This window comes from Terrapene carolina, unplaced genomic scaffold (genome assembly GCF_002925995.2).
Source record: "Terrapene carolina triunguis isolate 2854851 unplaced genomic scaffold, T_m_triunguis-2.0 Scaffold714, whole genome shotgun sequence".
Lineage (NCBI taxonomy): Eukaryota > Metazoa > Chordata > Testudines > Emydidae > Terrapene > Terrapene triunguis.
In genome coordinates this window covers 17306635-17316786 of record NW_020665065.1, presented here as the reverse complement: position 1 = coordinate 17316786, position 10152 = coordinate 17306635, and positions in this window count along the sequence as shown.

Here is a 10152-nt window from a genome sequence, read left to right as displayed (position 1 = left end):
CTGGAGTGCTGGGGTACAGGGTGGTGTTACGGGTACTGGCTGGAGCGCCAGGCCAGGGCTGGGGACTGAAGGCTCCAACCAGACTCTCAGAGGGGAACCATGAGAACATTTTTCTGGGGTATTTGGAGAGGGCCCATCACCATAGTCTCCAGGCACAAATTGCTGGGGTCCAGAAGCTGCGTCGGCTTTAGTGGTGTCTAGAGCGGCGGTTCTCAAACTGTGGTCACGACCCCATTTTAATGGGGGTCGCCAGGGCTGGCTTAGACTTGCTGGGACCCGGGGCCAAAGCCCAAGCCTGAGGGCTTCAGCCCTGGGCAGCAAGGCTCAGGTTACAGGCCCCCTGCCTGGGGCTGAAGCCCTTGGGCTTCAGCTTTGGCACCTGGCCCGGCCTGGGGAGGTGGGGTTTTGTGTCTCCTCTCTCCCCTGCCCCTAGGGTGACCAGACAGCACGTGTGAAAAATCGGGAAGGGGGTGGGGGGTAATAGGCGCCTATATAAGACAAAGCCCCAAATATCGGGACTGTCCCTATAAACTCGCAAAAAGAACAGGAGTACTTGTGGCCTATAAACTCGGGACATCTGGTCACCCTGCCCCCCCACCCCCCGGGTGGCGGGGCTTGGCGGGCTCAGGTTTCAATCCCCCCGTAGTAATTTTTGTTGTCCGAAGGGGGTCGTGGTGCAGTGAAGTTTGAGAACCCCTGGTCTAGACCCTCCCCACACTGCAGGCCCTGTTGGGGCCCAGGGCTGCTGTGGCATTTCAGGGTCGGCTGGTGCTCGGTGTTGACGCCATATCTTGGGCCAATCTGGTTCCATTCAGGGCTTGGCTGGTGTCCAGATCCCACATCGCCCCCTGGGGTGCACTAGGCACTGCACGTCTGTGGAGACAGCTGCTCCCGGCTGTGCTCAGGGGCAGAACTGCAGGTGGTGCCTGAGCCATCACTGACCTCCGCCTGTGCGGGGCGGCACTCACTCCTCCTGGAGTCAGTCAGTGCCTTCTCATTAAGGGCAGCAGTTCCTCCCATTGGCTGCTTGCCACTCCTCCCTGCTCAATGGGAAACCCGATCCCTCCGCCCGGTGCCAGCCTGGGAATCTCTGCACTGAGGTTAAGGAGCCCAGATTGCTGGGAGGAGGTGGGAAGAGGTTCGTGAGTGACTAGCAACCCTTCCACACTGTGACCCCAAGTTACTAAACCCCCTCAGGAACCCACTCCCCTCTAGCCAGAACGAAGGGCGGGGGGGTCGCAAACCCATCAGTTAAGCACTATGCTGAGAAAAGACAGGGTGACCGGGACATGGACAGGGGAAGAGCCGTGAGCTGGATTCTTGGTGCGTTTTAGGATGACGGCACAGGTGGATTTCCTTTCCCTGGGGCAGACCGGTTAAGGTAGAATAATAATAAGTTATAACTTGAACTCCAGAGCAAGCTCAAAGCATTTTGCAATGCATGAGTGAAGCCTCACAACTCACGAGGTGGATTAGTATTGTGGGGAAACTGAGGCACAGAGTGGTTCGGGCCAATATGTTCGAAAAGAGTCATTGATTTCTGGCTCAGTTTTTGGGACCCTGACTTGAGACACTGAAGACCTGACGTTCACAGGCGCTGAGCCCCTGCGGCGAGCCGACACTGACTAGAGCAGCGACTCCCCTGCCTTTTCATTGCTCCAAGTCGGTTCTTTAATACACCTTGAACTCTGCTCCTAAAGAGACAAGAACAAAGCAAAAACCTCCCTGAGAACTGAGCTGAACTCAGGGGGAGCTGAGCTGTGTCTCTGTGGCAGACCTGCTATTGCATGGCTATCTGTCACATCAGCGTCGCTGAATACATCCGGATTCTTGACTCCTGGCAGATCCCCTGTTGCCAGTCATCCTAGTTACACTGGAAGAAACCCCACTGGAGCCGGGGTCAGGACTGGCAGGTGACCTTGCTTCAGTGGGGGATCTGGCCGGGAGGCAACGGGCCACATTACCAAGAGTTTTCCTTGGGATCTTCCTAGCTAGAGCTGGTGGGAAATGATTTTCCCATCCCATAAGAACTTTTGAGATGCCAAAAAAATTTCCAATCCCAAAGTGGGACGAAAAAATTCATCTTGAAAATTTTCTCAAACCAAAAATCTGGAACAACAACAACAAAATGGAATCAGGTCACTTTCACCTGAAAAACGGAAGTTTTGAAGTGGAAAACACCCCCTCCCTCCAAAGTGTTTGAAATGGGAAATTCGTCGACATCGGCCCTTTCCCAGGAACATTTCGGTTTCGATGAAGTGGTGTTTAGAGATGGAAAACCGTATCGTTGAAAAATTCCTGCGCTCCGGGCACTAGTGGAACGAACCCTCCCTTGCTACTCCCGCTGACTCCAGCCCAGGTGGTTCCGGTTGACTTGTCAAGGACGTTTTGAATAGCGACTGTAAATCTTTCCTGTGTTGTTGCCTGGGTGGGGCGGGGAGGAGGGACAGCGACTGGTGCAGTGGTACCGAGCCAGTGCAAGTACAGAGGCTGGGAGGCAGATTCCTGCAGAACTCCGGAGGCGGCAGCGGTCCTGAGACGCACACAGGTGAGTCCTGTAGTGCTCTGAGCAGGGGGCCTCTGAGCGCACTAAATCCCTGGAAAGGAGGCTGTTACTGCTCAGCGTGGCCAGGGCTGGACTGCAGTGCACTCTCTTAAACACTGCTACAGCCATATCGCACTGCCCTGCAATCTTAGCTGAGCTCCCAGGCAAACCAGGACTGGGCTCTGTCGGTACATAAGAAAGCTCCAAAGTGGAGAAGGATCGGCATGGGGAAGGACTGGATTTAGGACTCAGGAGATCTGGCAACCTGGGCTGAGTCCCTTTGTCTGTCCAGGCTCTGTTTCCCCAGCTGTAAAGGGAGGATAATACGGCTCCCTTCCTTGGGGGGCTGCGGGGTAAACCCAGTCACAGTGGTGAGCGCCCAGAACAGGCAATACATGAAACTGATCTTGCTGCTGGTTTGTTAGGAGAGGCTCTTTCCTCCTTGGAGCCAATAACGAAGCAAAATCTGGGCTGGTGGAGGTGCTGCTGTTCCGCAGAAGCCTCGCGGCCAAGGCTACGACTCCTCGTTTTCACTGAAGATGCTCTGGAACTTTTCCCAAGGGTCAGGCTGCTGCTGACCCGGTGCCCTGGCCTAAGTCCAGTCTGGCCAATGAGTGAGTTGAAAGGTGCGAGGTGATAGTATCCGGGCAAGGACTGCGAGGGGTCCCTGTTAGCAGTCAGTGCTCATCGGGATAGTCACTGACAAGTGACACAGCTAATGGCCATTTGTCACATCTCTGACACTGGGTATGAGTCTGTCCCTGAAAAGCGGAGAGGAAGGGGGAGGAGGCACCTGAAAACTCTAGGGTTTTTCTTTTTTTTTTGCAGATAACTTAGAAATTAGCTGTTAGGATTAGATACAGGGGTCCTATCTTAAAAAAAAGAGGATTTAATAAATATTAGACCCACTCAGCTCTAATACTAACATGTTCTCACATCTTGTGTCAAGTCACTTAAGTAACACTGGTTAGGTTTAAAATTTTAATGTATATTCTTTGTTACTAACTCTTGAATACAACAATCAAAACAATTGTAGAAAAATCTAGATGACTTTCTATCACTTTTTTGCAGTTCACCAAGCTTGGAATAGATCATTTAACTTTGGAAACATCCTACTAGGGCAAACCCCCATGAGTTTATACTGTACCGGCCTGGGGCTCTAGAGGCGTTACCTCACTACAAATAATAGACTAGAGACTAACCTTAGACAGGAGTGAAACTGACACTTTTAGTTATACCTGCCTCTGGAAATTTCCATTACATGCGGCTGACGAAGTGGGTATTCACCCACGAAAGCTTATGCTCCAATACACCTGTTAGGCTTTGGCTACACTGGCGCTGTACAGCGCTGCAACTTGCTGCGCTCAGGGGTGTGAAAAAACACCCCCCTGAGTGCAGCGAGTACAGCGCTGTAAAGCGCCAGTGTAATCAGAGCCTGCAGCGCTGCATGCTAGCCCGCAGCGCTGCATGCTACTCCCCTCGGAGAGGTGGAGTACATACAGCACTGCGAGAGCTCTCTCGCAGCGCTGGCGGCGCGACGACACTCGCGCTTCACAGCGCTGCTGCGGCAGCGCTTGCCACAGCAGCGCTGTGAAGTCCCGAGTGTAGCCAAGGCCTTAGTCTTTAAGGTGCCACCGGACTCTTTGTTGCTTTTGACACTTTCAAGTCACTTTCCCAGTATTGCCAATCCCCAATGTTCAAAAATCATGAATCAGGCTCACCAAAAATCATGACATTGGCTTTAAAATCATGAGATTATGTAAAAATAACAGATTTGGGGTTCTTTTTATTTGCCTTCTGCTTTTTTGAGCCTTTAGGGTGCACTGGAGTCACATTTTGAAGCTTTCTCCGCAGCCACGAGGACTAGAAACTTCATTTTTCTGTAAGAATGAAGGCTGAAATCATCACATATCCACATGACTCCAGGAGCTGGGGCTTTAAAGAAAACAATTATCACGAGACTCATGACAAAATCATGAGAGTTGGCAACACTGCTTTTACTTCTGTTTAAAGGCTAATTCCTTTCCAGAAAGCGCTTAAACACAACACCACAGTGACTGAGTTGCAGTTCTCACAGGAGAACATTTAAAACCAAACACCAAGAAAATTCTATATTTTAAAGTTGAGAAAAAAATTGAGACTTCTGAGGTATCTCAGGGCCACTGCAGGCAGGAAAGGAAAATAAAGAGGCACAGGAGCTCTGGGCAGCTCTTCCTTTAGAAAGAAAGTTGGAGGGTCAAATCTTCTAGTCCTTAATCAAAACTTCTATTGCCATCAGCACCTCCACTCATAGATCTAAACATCACAAGTGACCATGTGATAACATGTGAGGTCAATAACTATACACTTCATACTTAAATATCCGAGCTACCTTAGCCAGAGTTACACAGCTTATATTGGGGTGGGCAAACTTTTTGGCCCGAGGGCCACCTTGGTGTTGTGAAACTGTATGGAGGGCCGGGTAGGGAAAGCTGTGCCTCCCCAAACAGCCTGCCCCCCGCCCCCTATCTGCCCCCTTCCACTTCCCGCCCCCTGCCTGCCCCCTTAGACCCATCCAACCTCCCCTGCTCCTTGTCCTCTGACCACCCCCTTCTGAGAGCCCCGCCCCCCAGGACCCCACCCCCTATTCAAACCCCCCTGCTCCCTGTCCCCTGACTGCCCCCCCGAACCTCCGCCTCATCCAACTGCCCCCTGCTCCCTGTCCCCTGACTGCCCCCAGGGACCCCTTACCCCTTATCCAACCTCCCCCCCCCCCCAACCTCCTCACCATACTGCTCAGAGCAGCAGAAGCTCGCAGTCACCCACGCGGCCCGTGCTGCCCGGCAGGAGCGGCGGGCCAGAGCGCTGGCGGCGAGGTGAGGCTGTGGGGGAGGGGGGACAGCGGGGAAGGGGCTGGGGGCTAGCTTCCTCGGCTGGGAGCTCAGGGGCCGCCTTGGTTTTGCTCCCATCTATCAGAGTCCTCTTTTTTTTGCAGCATGTAGCAGAGAGAGAGGCTGGTCTGCTGTACAGGGAGCTAGCCCTGAGAGACCTGGGTTCTACTCCCGCCATGGACTTCCTGTCTGACCCCAGGCCAGTGCTTTAAGGACAGAATTTCAAAGGCTTTTAGGCACCCAAAGATGCAGCTCGATATCTAGTGGGGTTTACAAAGCACCAAACCTTCTAAGTGCATTTGAAAATCTCACAAGGTGCCTAAATACCTTTGAAAATCTGGCCTTTAGTCTGTGTGCGCTTCAGTGCCCCACCTGTACAATGGGGATAACAGCCCTGCTCTACCTCACCGAGGGGCTGGGAGGAGAAATAAGTTAGACAGTGTGAGGTGCAGTCTCAGATACTACGGTGATGAGGCCACATAAGTACCACAGGTAGAGTGGGAACCTCTCTATACGCTGCTAGCCCTGCCCTGGGTCTGACCCCTTCTTTTCACCTACGCTCCCAAATCTCCCCCTTTCCTGAATGTAACCTGGGCTCAGTGCTTTGCTGTGTTTTTTTCTGAGCCCCCGGCCCGTGTTCTCTCTAACACAACCCTCCTCCCTCTCCCCCCTCCACTTCCATAACCTTCATTTAATCACCAGCCCTTTCTGATCTTAATCACCCGGCCTCTGTTTGTAAACAAAATCCTGGCTCCCTGTCCCAGGGGCACCTCTCCTCTCCACTAATGCTGGGCTGTAGTCAAGACCTCCACCTGGGAGCTTGCACACCTCCTGTTTGAAACTCAGGGGGCTTCTTCACTCCCCTGCCCCCCCTAATTGGCACCTTTGCATCTACCCCGGAGCTGGGGTGAGATGCCCAGCTGCCGGACACATGCCCATGCCAGGTCTGATCTAGCTAGGGCGGTAAAACGTAGAAATAGTGGTGGGAGCGGTGGGATGGGCTCACCACCCTGAGTATGAGCACATCTGCACCCCACAGGCCTGTATTCGGGGCGGCTAGCCCCTCCTGCTGCTTGGACCGCCGCGCTTACACTGGCTCAATCAGCGCAGGGGTGTCGCCTCGATCTGGGACTCACCCTGCCAGCTCCAGGGCAGACACGCTCCGAGTCTACGGTTTCAATCCCACAGTGGTGACACTGTCTGTCAGACTAGCCTAGGGGCCAGCTCCGCAGCTGTTGCAAACTGACATAGCCCCAGGGACTTCGATGGAGTGGCACCAGTTTACACCCGCTTGGAATCTCAGCCCTTTTCCTCTGTGCCACCCTTGCTGGGTGGAGACGCTGGCAGCTGGGGGCTCCTTTGCTGCTGTAGCCATTGGCCCTGTTAGTTATTTATTCCAGGAAGCTGGGAGGAAATCAGATTTTCTGTGGTTCGTTCTTCTCTGTCGACTCCCTTCCTCTCTGTGGAGCAAAACTGAGGTTCCTCAGCACGTTAGTGATCAATGCAAGTCAGAGAGGCTTTGGGCTGGATTCTGGCCCGGGCCTGGGGGCTCCACTCCAGTGGGTGGCACGAAGCAGCTGGAAAAATGGCATAACCGGCTACCTGGGAATTCTCCCCAGCTTGAATGGGGCCGGATTGTGCCTAGTCAGCAACCCAGCTCTGGTTTTGAAGGTGCCGTCTTCTATGAGAGGATCTCCGCTTTCATTAAAACAAAAAAACAGTAAGTCTCTAGCTGTCCTGGATGTGAAGAAAACCTTGAAAGGTGAAGTGAGTATTATCAATGCAGTGATGTCTGAGTTTGCAGAGAGCCTGAAGCAATAGACCTTAGAGGGGCAAATTGCCCCATGAATTTCAGGGGGTGTTAACATAGGTGCCCAATAATAAAGCAGCAAAAACTTACAACAAACTGGGTCATGGCTGTGCCCAGAAGCTGGGCCAACAAAGCTGGCAGACAGCCACTTTTGCCCCTGTCCTGCCCAGAAAGGACCCCAGCCCATACCAGTGCGGAATCTAGGCCTCTGAACATCTGCTGAATCAGAAAGTGCTGTTACACGGGAGTGCACGGAAATGCCCACGGCAGAATGCAGGGAAGCTGTTTTGAGTTCCGGGGACAGAATCCCATTCCTGCATCTCCAAGGGCCACCAGCTGGTCCCCCCCCCCCCCAACTCCTATGCAGGACTGACTTGGAGAAGACAGCAGTGCTGAAAGGGCTCACTGTTCGGACAGGTATCATCTGTCTTTGGTGCTGTCTGCTGGTTCCTTGCCCCTGCCCATCCAAGAAAGACTCATCTTTAGGGTGCGAATGAGCAATGGGCAAATCATGAAAAGTGCAGAGGTCCAGACCAGCATGGAAAAGCTTGGGGAGAGAGGGCCAGGTTCGGAGAGGAGTCTGCGCCGGTGGAACTTACATGGTGAAAGGGCTGGTAGACATTAACTTCCCCACGTTGGACTCTCTTAGACTCTCCATGTGGCCTGGCCCCATGAGATCCCCTGTCACAAGGCTTGTGATCACAGCTGGTTGGGAAAAGATGTTTCTTCCCCATGAAAAATTTCGACAAAGCTGCAAAATGTTTCACTTTTTTTCTGTCAAAATAAATTTCCTCGTAGAAACTGAAACCTGAAAAAAACAGTCAGTTTTCAGCAACTCCAAACCCTGAAATTTTTATTTTTTTTTGGTTGCAGGAAACAAAACAAAAAATAATCAGATTTCAGTTTTTTGGTGAACGTTTTTGATGAACACAGAAGCTTTTGCTGAAAAATTCCCATTGGATCACAAAGTCAATTGACACCGAACACGTTCCATCAAAATGTTTTTTCTACCAGCTCTAGCTAGAATCCTCTCTCCTCCCTCCCATCCCCCCTCTGATCCCTGTTCCCATGCCCATCAGAGCCCCAAACCAACCACCACCCTGCTAGCCATGAACCCCCCTTTCCTCCTCACTACTGGCTCTCCCAGCCCACTCCTGCAGCCGCTCCCCCTGCTTTCAAGATGGGGGCCCTGCAGTGGTGAAGGGCCTGGCTGCTGGGCTGCACCGTGGCACACGCTGTACATTCCCCCTCCCTCCCCCCGCGCCGAGGCTTTCACTGTTAGTGCAGCCTTGTTGGTGCAAGTCCTTGCAGGTGCGGATTCTGTGCTGTGAAACTCCAGGGGCTGAATCCTCAGGGATGGCTCGAGTGGTCTGAATTAGGTGACCCCAGTTTGGCTGATACAAGAGCCAGGCCCTCCTTGAACGCAACCCGAAACAGGATGGTTTCTAGCCAGGTACTTCTGTCCTTGTCATAAGGTTCATTAAGGGCTGGATTCTGCCAGCCCTGCTCACATTTAGCATGACCTTACATCGTGTCGATTTCAGGGGGGGCTCTGTGTGAGTGGGGGATGGGCAGGATCCAGCCCTAAATGCCTTTTGGTTTCATTTGATCTTAGAACTGGGTTGAGACCATAGACTCCCCCCTTGGGCAGGCTACCCGAACCTGCTGGGGTAAGCGATATCGCCTCCAGCAGCATGGCAGGGCTACCCGGCTGGCTCAGAGGGAAGAGCCCCTCCTCTGGACACATCAGCAACGCTTATTGTTTTGATGCCCCTGCTTACCCGCTTCCTGGGACAGTGGGCAGGAAAGGAGTAGAGGTTTGGCTCCAACCTCCATCCCCAGGTGGTCCGTGCAGCCGAGCCAGGGGCGGGATGCCTGGAGGGAACCGTGTCCCTTTGCCACGGGGCCTCTCCTGGGATCCAAACCTAGCTCTGAGCCGAGCGTGAGTTGTCTGATAACCTCCTGTCCTACACTCGACCTTCTTGGCCTCCCGTGAACAACACGTGGATGCCCTGAGGCCTCACAGGCCTGGTGCGTGGGGGGAGCATTTATTCCTTGTTGTTGGGTCTCACTCCATTAGCAACTCAAGGTCACCCGCTCAGTCAACACATTAATCACCCGCTCACTCCAGCTGGATGCCAAACATCCACTATTATTAGCACAATGCGGCTTTACCTGGTGCAGGATCTTTCCTATAAACTGCTTCCCGGTGTGCAGCAGAGCTGAATAACCCCTCGCTCTCCTGCGAGATTCTGTACCAGAAACTCACCCCTGGGCATTAGGCCACCCCAAGGAGGACCGAAGTCCCACTGACTTTGGCTCAAGAGCTCCAGGCAGGGCCAAAGCTGTCTTCAGGCATGAACCGAAAGGAGAGGGTGAGTCCATGAGTTGGCAGCCATACAGGGAGTCTGTTTTGGAGTCTGGGAGGGGCAGAGGAGAAGCTTTCACCACAACAGAGGCGAGACAGATGGAGGAGGGGACTAGGCGAGCTTGGGGAGCGGGGAGGGGAGGGGAGCGACCAGGGCTCAGTGGCACCCATATAAGTGTAGAATTAGTCCATTGAAGTGAAGGGATTTGCAGCCATGTAACATCAAATACCAGCTCGGGGTCCATAGGGAGGCTGTTTCTGGCCCAGCAAAGAAGTACCCCACGGCTGGGTTGTTGGGGAAGCAGCAGCTGGTGGGAGGTAGGCGTCCCCACCACACATGCAGACCGGGACAGCCGAGCCTGTCGTTTGCCAAAGCTGTATGGTCACTGCTAGTGAAATGGTCCCTGGTTAGCTCCATCCTTTGTAACATGGGCCTCTCTGTAGCCCAGAACCCCCTACGGCGGGGCAGCCCGGAACCGCCTCTTACCAGCAAGCTGCTCCCATTTGCACAGGTACCAGCAGTGACCTGCTACTCCTGGCCCGGAGGCATCTCTGGCCC